The sequence below is a fragment of the Nyctibius grandis genome, chromosome 1, assembly GCF_013368605.1.
Source record: "Nyctibius grandis isolate bNycGra1 chromosome 1, bNycGra1.pri, whole genome shotgun sequence".
Taxonomy (NCBI): Eukaryota; Metazoa; Chordata; class Aves; order Nyctibiiformes; family Nyctibiidae; genus Nyctibius; species Nyctibius grandis.
In genome coordinates this window covers 26,800,512-26,816,796 of record NC_090658.1, presented here as the reverse complement: position 1 = coordinate 26,816,796, position 16,285 = coordinate 26,800,512, and positions in this window count along the sequence as shown.

The window sequence follows — 16,285 nt, the reverse complement described above, 5'->3', positions numbered from 1 at the left end:
AAGTAAGACATGTAAATTCAGTTCCTTAGGAAGACTCTACAGAGCTGAAACTATGAAAGTGAATGCATTCAGTCATGCAAAGTTTTTTCTTAACCTGCCACACCTTTTTTGGAGTTATTTTCCTATTCATCATATTCTTTACAAGAATGTCACAGTCCCCATAACTCAAAAGCTTGAGGTTAGATAGAAGAAGGATGATAAAAATATTGGGTACCTTGCACAGCAAAGTTACATGAAACTTGCACCAAATATGAAAAAATAAAGTGACTTCTGGCAGTGGAGAGATTAATACAGGCATATACTTCTCAGGGTAATGTCTTGACCAAACCTCTTCAGTGTCCTTTACTTCAGCAGTTAGAATGTGCCATTTCATGAACATTTTAGTGAACTAATAATCCTAGCACCTAGTATTATTTTTAGAGTATAATAGTACTGCATTAGTATGACAGACAGGACAGAGACAAAAGAAAACAAAGTACATATATTTAATACTGTTTGAATTCAGATATTTTAATTTTCCAGTGTCTAAACACTGTGGGGAAAAAAAAGAGCTAAAATGTCCTTAAGCTGCAGGGGAATTCTAATTGTGCTTCATCTTCAGAATGCTCACAAAGAAAGTTCTTTTCTGTAAAGACCTGTAGAACATGTATCTTGGGCCAGTAGCAGAAGTTGGCTTAATAAAAAAATCTAATCGAATACATAGGAAGCAGAGAAGCAGAGATGCTTTATAAACACATAAATCATCCAGCCAAACAAGGAAAATTGAGTTATGATCAATCATAAATCTTGGATAAGTGAATTCAGAGTAGCAAGTACAAACTGTGTATGTGCAGTCCCCAGATCAAATATGTTTGCAAACCTCAAAAACTTGAGAATTTCAGATGTCAAAAGTAGGATTGTAAAGAAACTGTTCAAGAGCCAAGAAAAAGGGCTCATTGGATAAACAGTTTGCAGTGATTATTATGACCAGCTTCAGCCCAAGACATGCTTTAGGACAGTGATTGTCCTTTCAAGAGGAAGCAAGGTTGCTAGAAGATTTTGTCAGATTGCCTGATACTGTTGAACAAATGGGTGCAATTTTGAGCACAAAATCCCTTCTTGGAGTTTAAAAAAGAATGAAAAAATGTCAATACAACTGAGGAATAATTGCTTCAAGCTTCACTTACTTATGTTGCTCACTTGAAGAAGGGTTGTATACCCAAAAGCATATCCTTTTCCCATCTACACATAAGCTATTTCTCCTTATAAGGCTTACCAGTCCTGCATGCTCGGCCCGTCATAGACCTACAACATGCTACTACTGCCTTAAAGGCAGTGATAGCAAGAAAGAAGTTCAGCATTTTAAAAGTCTAGAAAAGTTTTCTGTATGAAACTGTCCATCAAGGTTTCCATTTGAGTCACTTTGTTTCATGATTAAACAGCTTCAGCCCAGAAAGCCAAAACATTGTCTAGCCTGGCCAAGTAAATCCAGGTCACCTAAGAAAAATCTTGAAGCAATCTTGAACAAAGACCATACATCCCTAAGTAAAACTGAAGAGTAAATAGGAATTATGAAGATGAGATTAATATCTCTGATGGAGAAAAGTAATGAAATTGGCTGTACCTGCCTGCTACATGATCAAACCCAGCCCTTGTGGTCTACCTGTACAACTGACTGATGGCTGAGTCTTAAAAAGAAGCCAACCTGTTCCTCCTCATACTGTCTGCACCGCTCTCCAATGCTAGGAGATACACCCACTGACTCCAAGAGCGACATGCATCGCTTCCCTTTTGATTTCCTATTTCAAAGAAATCCATTTTTAGATTTAGAAACTAATTTTCTTACAAAACAAAGAAAAACCTATTGGAGATTTTGTGTTGTGTGATGCAGAAGAACACAAACCCCTAGCTGGATTAGATTAGATTTTATTTTCTCCTGTAGTAATTTCTCCAACACTGTTTTAGCAAGGCTGATAAAATCAGTAGTTACTTCTTCACCATATGTAGACACTTTGCTGTATTAAAGACGACAATTTGCTTTTTAAAGATGGTGGCCCTAGATATTCTCATTATCTTCCATAATTTTATACAACCATAAATTCCCATCCCTTCTCTTTTAATTTTGTTGCTTTTCCCCAGTATTACAGTCATCTACTGTACACTGCTTTCTCTTCCTAGTGGTCAATCTTGCAAATGCTTTCTCATACAAGGAATTCCATTGACTTCAATAGGAGTTCTCTTATAAGTAAGGTTTTTAGTATTGGGCCCTAAGCTGTACCTTTTTTGAAGCAGGAAATCCTCTTTATCTGCTTTGTAAAAGGTGATAAATAATAGCCCCAAGGGAGACAACTCACAAGAAGTAGATGGCTTAACAAAACTTGCATCTGGCGTACACATACAATTAGGTTTCTTTAGACTCTTTATTTTTTTTCCAGTTTTTCCAGGGAAAGGAGGAAGAATGAAGCTTTAGGGGTGGGAAAGTTATGAATGACATTCCATGAAAAATATTTCTTAAAGTAGCTTTTTTTCCCTCTAGATTTCTTTCTCTCATCAGTAAGTGGGTGGTTTTTAGACACATTTCTTTAACTCTATGACCATATTGAACCATTCCCTTTTTTTTAATGGTATAACTTAAATAGCCTCAATGTAGAGAGCATGAGGACAGGCTCTACAACTGATTTCTTGATCTCCTCCTGCTGCCCTAGATGGCATGAGAGAGGTCTTCTGAGTGTGCCTCCCATGCCACCAGCACTGCCACCCCACACAAGCCAAAAGCCTGAGGTCTCTTTGCAACTGCCAACACGGAAAATGTACAAACATGTGGTTAATGATCTTAGCAGAGACTCGATTCTGGGACCTCATGTGTCGACTGTTTTCACATTTACCTCCTTCTTTGCATTGACAAGGGTTATAAACTTTAAGGGGGGAGGTAGTTATTTTTTTAAATGAAAGCTGGTTTTTTTTTTTTAGTAGCCAAACTGGGGCTCTTAGGAGAGACAGTAAGGCTCAGGTAATTTCACGTGTCTCTAAATTACACAGAGGTGGGGTAACATAGTGCAATTGGGGTCCCTTACACCATGTTACAGTGCTTCACTGTGCTAGGGTACCTGTCACCCCAGTGCAGCTCTGCCATGAGCCCCAGAAAAAGAGGGAAGGAATGAGGGGCAGCCACACGAGCCCTCTCCCGGTGCTCTTGTGGTGTGTGCAGCGTAGCCAAACCAGGAACTGCTCTGACGATGGGGTAATTTGTCTCATTTTATTCAATTAAGCTTATTTGCATATCTGAGGTTAATCTTTTTTCCTGTTATTCTAGCAGCAAATGCACACCAAGAGACATGCTGATACACTGAGTGGAAAATCATATGTTTGTGTATACCCATCACTGAAGTCAATCACAATAAAAGACATGACGAATTATGTGATTCCTTCTCAAAATTGAACCCTGTGATGTTTATGCAGAGCATAAGGATACTTATGCCTTTAATGCAATAAGCCTGCTTTCTATTTACATAGATGAGTGAAACATTGCCCTGGCATTACACGGAGTAAAGTGTGCAAATTCTAAACCCTTCCATAGTCCCTGGATATAAGAGTGCGTTCATATGTTTGTGTTTAACATGAACAAATTTATGATCTGATGTGGATTCCTCTGAGTACAGATGTATTCCAACTATTTGCTGAGTCCTAATTTTGAAGGAACAAATGTGAGTGCTTTGTGGGGAAAAAAAGAGTTATTTTCTTTTTATTTTAAGGGTTTTCAGTGCAGTGCAGGTTCTTTTTTTATGGGGGTGGTGTAGTTTAGGGGGTGTCTGTGACAGTTTAAAGGATACAGGTAGTGAGAACCAGCAAGACTGGGAAAGTAACTCAAACACCTCCAGATCTATTTGGTCATTTTTGTAACTGAAGATAGTCCAGGTTTTATGAACATTGCAAATAGAAACATACACTGAAAGGTCATCTTTTGCTGTTGACACTGCCAACAGTTGCATAAAATAGTCCGCATAAATCTGCAGCGTTAACCTCAAAATAATTTTAGACAAAAATGGCTTGTTTTGTGATTAGGGCTTCTGTAAGAAGGCAGAGAGGGAGAAACAAAAAGCAATCGCGTCTCTTACATGTAGCCATGCATCTGTCTGGTGAAGCGTTTCCCCGTACCTTGACGAATCCCTCTGGGTATTAATTCATCTCTTGCTCCCAGTTGCATGTAGATGCCCACTGCCCAAAGAGGATGTGAACCCAGCAGGGATTATGCCTCACAGTACTTGAGGACCCTTTTCCCCAGCTTTTTTCCCTCGATGTGATGTACAGGGAGACAAAGGGCACACCAGCTTTGCCAGTGCCTACTTAAGCCAATCTTAAAGCCTTTCTGTGCTGATAGTGTGCCTTAGAGGGCTCGCTGCAGATCCCAGAGCATACATTTCAGTACGCCGGTTGTGGTTCAGGTTAGAGATAACTACATTAGAATAAGATATATTTTAGGCTCAGGATCAAAGTTTACATTTGAGGCCAAATCAAGGGAAAAGTCTGGTGTTTCAGTAACCATGAGAAAGGTCCTAATCATACTGATATGCTCTCAGTTTCCACAGTGCCAGTAATCTCACAGATCAATCTGGTTTTCCTGAAACTTTTGCCATCTTGAAAAGCGGGAAATGAAAAAGGGCAGCTATTTATGTAGTTTTAAATCTGCTCTGGAACAAGACCCATTGGAGCAGAACTTAAAAAAAAATCTGAATCCAAACACTTCTTTAAATCTAATGGGGATTGTATTCCTGGTTTTTATTTTGTCCTATTTCTCACACATATAAATACCTATTTTTCAATAATCAGTCATCTGCATCAAACTTACATGTCCCAGTGTTGTTTCCTTTGATATAGTTGGCCAAATTCCCATTGATTTCAGTTGGAGGAGGGTCAGAACTAATGTGCGTTACCGAAAACATGCAAACCCATATTCTGGCTGGCAGTTATTTAAAGAGCTATGGAGCTTTTAACAATTCAAAGCATTTAACCTGTCTTTGATATGACTTAATTTGCCTGCATATCGGAAACAAAATGTACCTTATATCATGTGTCTTCCTGAAATACATTTTTGATGTAAATGTTTTGTCTGCTGATTAACAGTTGCGTCCTTTCCCTGGGAGACCTTCTGCATACAAGCCAGCATCTTCTTCCTAAGGTCTCCTCTTGGAAGCAGACACCTCAAGTCAACTAACTGAACCAGACCTAATTGAATTTTTTGCTGTCCCTGATTATTGTCCTTACTGAAACCAAAGGACACGCTGGTTTCAGGGAGCCAGATTATGAGCAGTAATTGTGGATTTTGTGATCTATGAAAGAAAGGTCAAATGCTGCTTTCAACAAAGTCAAGGTGGTGGTTTTTTTGAGAGTGGAGCAATAGAGGGCTAAGCGTTTAGTTTAAGATTGTCTGATGAAGAAACGAGTGCCCTTACCACCAGGCCTCTGAAACACAGAAAAGGCCACTTTGAAAGAGGAGTCCAGCGCCGTTACTGAGGGACAGCACTATAGCAGCAGGTATATGAACAAGATTCAGTTCAACCAAACACCTAGTACAGCAAACAGTGCTAAAGATGTGCATTTCTCTGTTTGCCAGAGGTAGAAACCCAGAACAGCTGCAAACCATTGACTCTCTCGGTCAATTAAAAATGAAACTACTGGACATTGCTTTAATGGTGACCAAGAGGAAGGACCACTAGGACGCTGGTGTGGCAGTGAAAGATGGCTGAGACTCTAATAACTGTCCTGTAGAGCATTTAAAATTAGCTAACAGTCAAAAGTAAGGTGCAGGCTCAGGAAGTCCAGAAAAGCAGCTAGCTGGAGGCAATGGTGAGTTTTGCTAGGGGTTTTTAGGCTGTGTACCTAATTCCCATGAAGAGTAGTGAGAGAGAGTAGCCAGAGTATAGATGTCCATTTATTTTTTACAAAGAAAAGAGTTTGATCCCTGTTTAAAGGCCAAACTCACTTCATCTGGAAGACAGGGCTCTTATTTTTAGAGGTAACATACTTTATGTTTCTGGCAGCAGATCCAAGGTAAGAATTTTTCAAGCTCCTTTGTGTTTCAACTTTTTAACTTCAATTCACTTTGCTACTCTCTGAGCACAGCATTTATATGTACCGCAAAAAATCTCAAATTACCTACAGTTTGATACATATGTTACCAGATAAATCACTGCAAATACATATATATTTTTGTGTATTACTCTTCCCTAAGGAAATGAGCCCGTGCAATCACACACTTTATCTTCTTCTAACTTTTGAAATCTTTCCCAAATGTCAACCACATTTGACAAGGGATTACAGGTCACAGAGATAACTAAGTTCCCAGAAATACAGTGATAATCAGTAGCTAGGTCAGTGCAATAGCCCAAACAGGAGGGCAGGACGAGTTTTGCAATTAAACTCTCTGTGTAGCAGTAGGCACCTGGCCAAAGAGCATGCATGAACTAACCGGACAGTCAGGATACAAGTAGATCCAAATAGTTATGACATGTATCTTCCTCACTAAGTGTCGAGAGTTTTTACAGCGTAGGAAATTTAATGGACAGAAGGAAATAAACCTGAAGGCAACCGTGCCTCACTTGACCCACTGCTTAACAGTGCAGTTTGCTCAGGAAATGTTAATTTCTTCTCACTGGAGCTTGTTAGTGCATGGGAGAATTGACTTTAATTATGCATCTTCCTTTGTCATGGTTCTGTCTGTGCCATATCACACGCCACAGAAAGCAATTTGATACATGCAAGAAAGAGGTATAGTGTGCTACAAAATTTGCATTCAGTTTCATAAATGACAGACCTTTTCTTTGAACAGTAAGCCATTTAATGCCTGGTTCGAAGGCAGGACAAAACTCTAAGGTATCATGTTCTCTGTAAAATACCCTGTCCATAGACGCATTTTTTTAAAAACTGAATTCAGAAAATAATTAAAATAGATATCATATTTCCTAATTCTTCAGGTTTATGTCAAAGGTCAACAGTGTGAACCTGTAATGGGTTTGACCCTAATTAATTAGCCAAGGTAGAGCACAAACTATATACATACTTAAAGAAGACCAATAGCAAATCGTCATGAAGTCACTTTATCCTTGATTTCCCACAGAAAGACACCTAAACGCCCTTTTCCGGTTAACACAACAAAATGATAGTTCTAGACCTTTTCCTGAAATTTACAGCAGCAACATTTATTAACCAGTTATCTTTTTCTAACTGTTACTGAAAAATGAAATGGAAGAAATCTTTTCATTCGTGTCTTTTTTGAAGATGTAAGAAGGTGGATTTAAGAACCTATCTACATTTTATTGCAGTACAAAATACACAGCCATCACAAGCCGCACAGAGGGATTATTACTGTGTCCTCAAGTTTCCCTAAAGAACTGGAAAAAGCAATTGCAACAAAATTGGTGTATTTGTCCACAGAATAATATGAGCTTTTCAGTGAGAATGTGGACAAGAAAAGGAGCATTTCTAAGGTCAGGCATAACATTAAGGAAGCAAAACATTCTGTTGAGAAATGTGTGGAAAGCTTCATCTTAAATTCACCTGGAGCCAGTTTTGGCTAAAAGAAAATTTATAAGGCACCATTGAAACTCCCCTTTTCAAGCTTCCAGAGTGTTCTCTTCCTAGAAAAATCAGTTTTCCAAAGTACGATACATACATACAGTAATGAATAAACCTAATTATATTAATAAATGCTTAACTGATCTTCCACAACACACATTTGTGTAGATTATAAAGTTTTCCCCAAGAATTTGCAAACTTATGAATCTTTTCTCAAGTTATCCTTGAGAAGTTCTTTGTAAAAGAAATCATTACTCCAAATTCAGCCTACAGCTCTTGACCTTCAAGGTGCTGTCTATCTTTCCAGTCTAGGTTATGGTCACATAGTGGGTTCTGCAAACAGAAGATATTTTCTGGTCATTTCAAGTGGATTCTGGTGTTTTAACTGTTAGGTAATCAGTTAAAAGAAATGCTTCGTACATTCGTAGAAAAAAATGCAAATAATTTTGCACAATGAAATTCAGAATGGAGTGAGAAAGCGTAAATAGCATTAGCCCTATGTTTTCCTGAATTGGGACTTCAGTTTTTGACACAGAGAAAGTAAACTCATTTTCAAACTCTCTGAAGAATAATCCAAAACTCATTGTAGTTAGCGTTATTCCTTTTAGTGACTCTGCTGGGCTTGGACCTGCCTTTTTCCCTTGTGATTATAAAACAGAACATCTGCCTTGTTTTCAGTTTCTTGAGGAGTGAAAGGAAGCTGATTTATCGTGCATAAATAGCCTAATATTATTGTAACATGTAAATACATGTTACTCATGAGCAACACGTACAGGTTGCTTATGAGTGTTCTGTAGTTGCGTAGATTATATAGTGTAATAAGTGAAAGAACAGCGTATCCTATTTCGAAAGGAAGTGTCTGTAGTTTTTGTTGGACAAAAACAACTTTCACATATCTCATAGGGGGGAATATGCTAAATCTACTTGATCCAGTGCATTATGTAAATACAGTAAACCTTTGAAGATTTCAGGCAGTTCACCAAGTTTTTCCTAACCTTCCTTTATGAGGATACAGCATCCTTCGTCTCTGAAACCACTTCTACAAGGCAGAGTATATTAAATTTTTTGAAGATTATTTGTGGAAAAATGGTTTCTTTGTCATTCAAGATGTGTTTTTAGGCCTATAATTTCCTTCAAGTGAGCACAATTCCGCTAACAGCAGTATATTATTTTGACAGTAAGTCAGTTGGCATAAGACTTCATTGTGTATGCCTTTTGTTTATATAATCCTTCCTAACAGTAACAAGGTGTTTACTGTTCAGCAAACACATTTTATTTTAACTGCCAACAGTAAAACTGTCTGATAAAGTTTGATTTAGCTAAAGAAAGCAAGTTCTCATTTAGCCCAAATAAATCCATGGTGCTATAGACAGCTGTTTGGAGTACATAATCCCCCAAGCTCTTATAGCGAGGCAACTCTTGCTATTGAATGAGCGAGAGAGAGCAGGCTCAGCTGTTCAGGATGTGCTCCATTACAACTGTAATGTATAGCATCGTACTGCCATATTGTGAAAGCATTACTCACATTCAGCGGCAGTGAAGCAAATACTCCTCTGACAGATGCTCTGCAGACTGACAGCTGACACCTAAGCTGAGCTCTATAGATTTTTCACTAAACACGTCCTGCAGCCCAGATCGATGTGGCCTGGCTGTCTGCTTCTCCCCGCTCTCCTGCGAAGAGATCAACATCTAATACTGTTTCTGCGAGATTCTCAGGGAGTTAACTGTCTCCAAGTGGAAAAAGTTCAGATTTCAGAGAAACAATGAACACAGACACTTCTCAAAATAAGAGCATTTTGCTGTTTGAGAGGAAGAATTCATAAGCCTAAAGGCATTTTTCTTCCATTTTATGGCTGACTCTATCCTGGAAAAATTTGCCAAAGAAATGTGATTTTTCAGGCTGATATTATAAAAACTTTTGAGAGCAGCAGGGGAGAAATAGCTGATCTGTCACATGGAGTCCAAAAAAGTTGTTTGTAGCAAATGCAAAGCAAAAAAGACTCCAATATTTGCTTCCTGCCAAGATCAGAGTATGCAGCAGGAGTATGTACACAGGCAGAGGTCAGGATGTACATAATAAGCCAATGATGCACTTCCATTTTAAAGAAAAAGCTGTACAATTTTACTGTAACAACTATAGCAATCTTCTAACCTTAACCTCAAAGCACTGGTAAAGTAGTTTACCTCTTTGTTTTCCCTGTTTATAGGACTACTTCATTAACACTGCTCTTGCTCTCACTGAAGTTACCAGCAGAACTCCTGTAATTCACTGAGAACAGAAGCTGGCCCATAAAGTGGTTGCGGTTTGGAAAATGCTTTCAGGAATGATTAGTTCAAAGCTGAAAAGCAGTCACTTACCTACATTGAACATAAGGAACAAGCACAGGAAAGAACACAAGTTGGTTTCGAAGTGTATGAAGGGAGGTTTAACTATCATTTCTGTACTGGAATTTAGAGACAATTGGGTTGGGTTTTGTTCTCTGTTATTATTTGTTCCATCTACAAACAGTCTAGATGCCAAGATTATAATCTTACATTAGATCTGGGAGCTCCTGGAAGGGCAACTAGTTCTGCTTCTGATTTTCATCCTGCCACAGTGCACTTTGCATGGCAAACCAAACAAGATGTGTGTGCCTTCTTGCAGAAGGATTACCAGAGTAGGGTTAATTGCAAAGAACTGAAATTCCTCCTTCTGACTGAGCAGCTTCATATTTTCAAAGCACATCTTGTGGCCACTTTTCGACTTTCAGTGTGTTGACTCACTCCTTGTTTGGTTGGACTTTGCCTTTAAACTCACATTGCATTAGTGTTTGTAAATGTATATGTAAAAGGTGAATGATTACGTGGTTGTGTGATAACTGAATGAAGGCTACTCATTAAAGACACAGAGAATGGAATAACATGATGGTGTTGCAAGAGAAGGAGGCAAACAGGCAAGTGTGTTTATAATCTGAGTGGGAAATTAAGTAATGCCACTGAAAATATTCAGGATCATCAGTCAAATTTATCTTCTCTCTGGTTTCCACAAACTGCTGTTGTGTTCTAACTCTTGAGCATGCCATAATGCGTAGGAGAGCAGACCCTCTGTGTCTTTGTATAGTCACACCAGAAATTCCAGTTATCTCTACAGTACCAGTCCTGGTAACAATGCAAATGCCATTAGAAAACACTCGCCCTCAGCAATATTTGCTAAAAAATCTAAAAAGGTTTTATTCTCTTACAGCAGCTTTGCTGATGTAACTGAATTTGTATTGAACATCTCAATGCACAGTGTTACATACCTGCTTGGACACTCATGCCAGAACTGGGTTAGCAATGTCCTACGTGCATATCAGCTTAGCTAATGCCATGCTTGAATACATGGTGCATCTAATTTATAAGTGAGGAAGATCTCATACAGGAACACACTGCTGTTACATAAGTGTATGCTATTATTTAATCAATAAAACCAGACATTAAACACTGCACACTCAGAAGAGAAAGGATTTAAAGATAATGGCCAAATCATTGCACTCATAAAAAAAAATCAATAAACATTAACAGAATGTACTCAATGGATTAGAGGAAACTTTGTCAGAAAGGCATGCCCTTGCTTCACATAAACTAATATAGCTCTAGTTAGGCAAAACCATTAAATTGCATTGCTTTGTACAAGAAGCTATCAAAATCTCATCAGTGTAGACAGCTGAAAGCAAAAATGGTGCAACCCCAAAGAAAAAACTGGCAAAGAACAAATTCGGCCCTCAAGGAGGTATGAGCTGCAGATGGCCCATAAGCAGATTGCCCAAGCCATGTACCTCATCACAAAACCATCCCAACAATTCAGAGCAGATTCCTCATTTTATCTGATCCTTTTAGAATCAGAATAAGCAGTTTTTATAGGGTCCATTTCCCCTTTAAAGCCCTTAGTCACTGTTACTGGAGAGCAATTACATATTTGATAGTCAGCATCACCTCCAGTGATTATTCTCCTACCGATACTGATGTTAGCACACAAACAAAAAAAATCTGGCCACAAATGGTTTAATGGCTTCGATTAGGCTGATAACACAGCCTGTTCCAAATAGAGAAGATGGAACTGTCCAAAGTAAACCTAGTGAGCCTCTAAAATGATTTATGCCTTGAGAAACACTGTGCCCATGAGTCTGTCTAGATACAGGCCAATGTAGGCTGCCTTCTAGACATAAACACATATGAGGAAAAGTCCAGGGTAAATTTTTTTCTATTCCCACAGTAACCTAATAATAATAATTTTCCAATTTTTAAAACAGCTTCTAGATAAGAATTTCAAGGCATTTCCCAAGGCGTTCCATCGCCAAAAGGCGATGCCATTTTACAAAGGGTGAAACGAGGATGTTAAGTAGCTAACTGCTTAGAGTCAGCTTTGTCCAGCCCTCGACCTTAACACAACTGCAGCAAGGGTTCATGTTGATTTTGGGAAGAAGGCTCTGTGCTCATACCTACCAGAGCTCCAACAGCATGCAGGCATCTCAGGGGCTTAGTGCTGAGGCCACCACTGGCTCCTGGCCTGCAGCCCCCAGGGCCCCCTGCTGAAGGAGGGCAGCAGATCATGCATGGCACACTGACCATGCTCCCTTTTTTCAGGGGTTGCTGCAGAGTCCTGGAGTGCTCCACTTTGTCCGGAAAAGCAAGCACAGAGTAGCACAGAGGAGCAAGGAATTCATCCTCTGTGCTGAGACTCAGCATCTTCCTTCCAGGAAGCACTAGAGAAACAGAGACACCATTTGTCAACAGATTGCCAGTCCATATTCTCCCCTGGTCCCTCCTCAGTCCCTTCAGCAGAGCAGAGTTTGATGGAGGATGTCCCCAACATACTGCCTCTTTTTTCCCCACAGTGTAGCAGGAAGCCAGCAAGAGAACCGGAAAGGAGAGAAACAGCCAGCAGCAGCAGCAGCAGTGGCATTGGGACCTAGTATCAACACACTAGTTATGAAACAAAGCACTTTAGGATGCACCTGAGGAGCACATACGCACCAACCAGCCCAAACACAAATGACCTTCTCAGCAATGTTGTTCCTGAGGCTTGCAGCCACTAAGAGCCACAAATAAGCCAGTAAAGGTCATCAGCTTCCTACTGGACACAAGGACTTAGATATTAATGAGGCTATTGCTCTAGGCATCTTGAATGCTCAGGTCGGACTGACCTTGGCTGGACATGATGGCCTGTACAACAGGCTTTGTGTGTTCCTGTCTTTCTGCAGATCTTGCAGAAAACACTCACTCATGTCATGCATGCAGCACATCTGCAGTAAAACCAAGAAAACCTTCAGCTCACTAATGTTTTCAAGCATGCAAAATAAGTAAGGTTGAAATTGAACTTTATGTCTGAAGGGCTGGCACCAGCCTTTAGGAAAACTTAGATATTACTTCAATTCTGCTTTGGGGGCTGAAATATTTTGAAGACTTTGACTGATGTTGTATAAGAGGGTGATTTTATTCTGCTGTATTCTGTAATGATTGTGTATTTCACAATCATTAGCACCTGAGAATAGAAAAGTATGTCTCCGAATACCTCATTTGAGCATTATTTTTCTATAGACTTAGGTGATTACCAAAAAAGAGGGATTCCCCTCATGCTTAGAAATTTCTTAGAAGAATCTTTACAGTCGTCTTTATCACCACCTAGCCCTACCATTATATTACAGCAAATCTTATTGAAAGCTGTTAAGAAGAACCTACATAAACTAAATACAGCCCATAGAGATTGTGGGGAAAAAAAAAACCAATCAGGAAAGATAGCATACATGACTATAAAATAATTTAACTCTTTTAGAGAGGAATCTGGGTATATCTGCTTTATGTGTGCACTGCAAACACTATATTAACTGTGGCAGCAGAAGTACATCAAACAAGAACCAGATACATCACAGAATTCTTTACTGTTCAGATTTTATATTAAATCTTGCAATGGGTTTTGTATTATTGTTTCAAAATCTCAATGAGTTTTCTGGTCCTTGTCTTCAAGACTGTGCACATATGATTAACAGCAGTGCATATTCAGGGAGCATGCAAATACAACTAAGTTTTGCAGTACTTTCAGGTCCAGTCTTCAGCTTCCACCTTCAGATAACATATCTTTAATACATACTCATTATCATTATTATATGCAGCATCTATTGATTCTTTGAAAAAGGTTAGAAGTGGCAGAGACCTGCCATGCCAAACACCGAGACAAGGTTAAGATGGACAATATTTCGCAGCTGAGTACCTTTAAACAATTTGACATCATGGGGTGGTTTCCTCAGTTCCTTCAGGAAATTATTTCATTGCCCAGAAGAGCAAAGCACAGGGGAATTTTCAGCTGATACTTCACGTAGGCTTTCATTGTTCAAATTGTACTGTTTCTTCTGCATGGAGTTGCCAGTCAACAGCCCCTCTTTCATGCATGTTAGGACTGCAGCAGAGAAGATTGGTAAAATGACAGCCAAGTGTGGTCTGCTTATTCTGTTGCTAGAGCTTCAGCTGTGTAGCTTCCAGCGTGAACTTTACACGTACTCTCTCGGAGACCTGTAGTTGGTACAAGAAAATAAATGTTATTTCACATCAAAAGCTACCATACTTGTATTTTATATCTCTCACATATACATGCACATGTAGAATCATAAACCCAATTAGACCAAAGAGGGCATATGCACATCCTTAGAGAGAGAAAGCTCAGTCCTGACAGTGTTATACTTCTTGGCTACAACTGTGTATATGTTTGTACAGGCATGTGCATGTGCGTTCTGTCATCATATGGTATCACTGCATTCAGGACAGATGAAGCTATAAGCTTATCCTTTCTGCATATTTATGTGACAGAAATGCAGAAGCTCTCCTCTGATTAAACAGAAGGTTCACAATACTCTTCATTTCTCTCCCACCCAGAGAGAAATGTTTTCTGCATGTCACGATCAGGACTTCAACATTTACAACGGGATCATCTCTCCTCTCTTTAGACTGGGATTTCTGAGCCCCTGTTTGGAGCATAGCGCGTGTATCCCTTTCTCCTGTACAGGGCCAGAAAGGATGAGCTACAATCTTTCCTGAGCTTGTATGCACTCCCCTCAGAAGTCCTGTGTACCTGAGAACAGAAAGTCTTTACAGTTTTCTAGGGCTTTTTTTACCCCCTTTTCCAGAGGCTGCTCTTTACTTACACTTTGCACTGGAACAATAGCAGGGAGAACAGAGTCTGCTCTTGTGTCTTGTTTTGTGTACTACTAACATTTGCATGGAAAAGATAAATGCTCAGGCACACAAGACTACTTGTAGGAGAATAAACTTTCAGATGAAATCACCTCAGAAACCAAGGGAAGTCTTGCCACTGCTCTCCCTGTTGTAACTGTGCCACCTGTCTGTTATACCTGGTGCAAAGTTCCCATCTTCACATTGTCACAACATAGGAGATCTCAGTATGCCTTTTTTCCTTTTTTCTGGTTTGGTGTGTTGTTGGGGTTTTTTTAAGTAAATGAGAACACCACTGAAATGGAACTGGGCCAAATTCTCTGCAGTGGAAGAAAGAGGTCAACTGTGTAGTCTTCAGGGTACAGCTTTGCATCTGTAATGGTAAAAAATGCGGCTGAATGTTTTCCTGGTCTCATTCGAGTTTACTTGATTTTATTTTGCCAGCAAATTTATGCAAGTATGATTTATATGTAATAATCCCCATATTTTTTTAATTACCTTGCCATAAAACCTGAGTAACTCCCCCTACTTTGATCTCCAACACATTCTGGAGAATACTGCAGCAGGCATGCCTAAATCAGTTAAGCCATGCACAGAGCTGTTCCTGGAGGGAAGCTTTCCCACATCAGAAGATTGTGTAATAAAACTTAACACAGCTCATTAATTTTCTCTCTTAACCAATGCATCTGACAAGAAGTGACTTTGAAAACCTAAAGGAATGACACAACTCTTACGCTTTGCGTGAAACATCTGTTTCCAGCTCCTTTGCTATTAAATTGACATCTTTTTATTTGAAAAGTTCCTTTTATTTCCCAACTTCCTGCAATTGGTAATGTATATATCCCAAAGAGCTTAAATTCACAGCTTTTAAAGCTTGATTAACTAAATACTGGGTTATTCCTGTCCCAGAGGAAAAAATGCCTCTCTCGCACAGATTAAGTGGTACAACTATGCTTTTTAATCAATTATTTAGAATTTGTTTATTCAAGGAATGTCAGACTTCATAAAGCATCAAAACAGACTTCACATCCCCAAATAATGTAAACACCAGTGTGATTGCATATGAAAAATATTAGCATTCTCGGATCTGGAAAATCGATAGAATGCGAGCACATCGTACTTGCTCTCTCGTCCATGAAGGCCACAGACAATATCATGTTTCCAACTCGGAAAACCTACACAGTTAGTCACAAAAGCAGAAGTCTTGCGTGAGAAGTTGAGGCGATTTTCAGCAGAAGCAAAACACCCTCATTACCATGATTTTTCCTTTAAACTCGCACCATTTACCCCCATATTCATATTATATTGCTCCCTCCGATTTGCAGTTCCTGGTACATTGAGGAATAGAAGACAAAAAAGCTCTGGCAAGTTTTTTCCAGACCACCTCACATTACATGCAGATAGCAAGCATAGCTACATTCTAGAAGCTGATTCAATTCTACTCTGAAGAACAAGATTAATGTATTTAATTGCATGTTGAGTTTGTATAGAAGTTTAGTATTGTTTTGGTAACTCTGGTAAACCAGCTACACCCTACCAAGTAATGCAA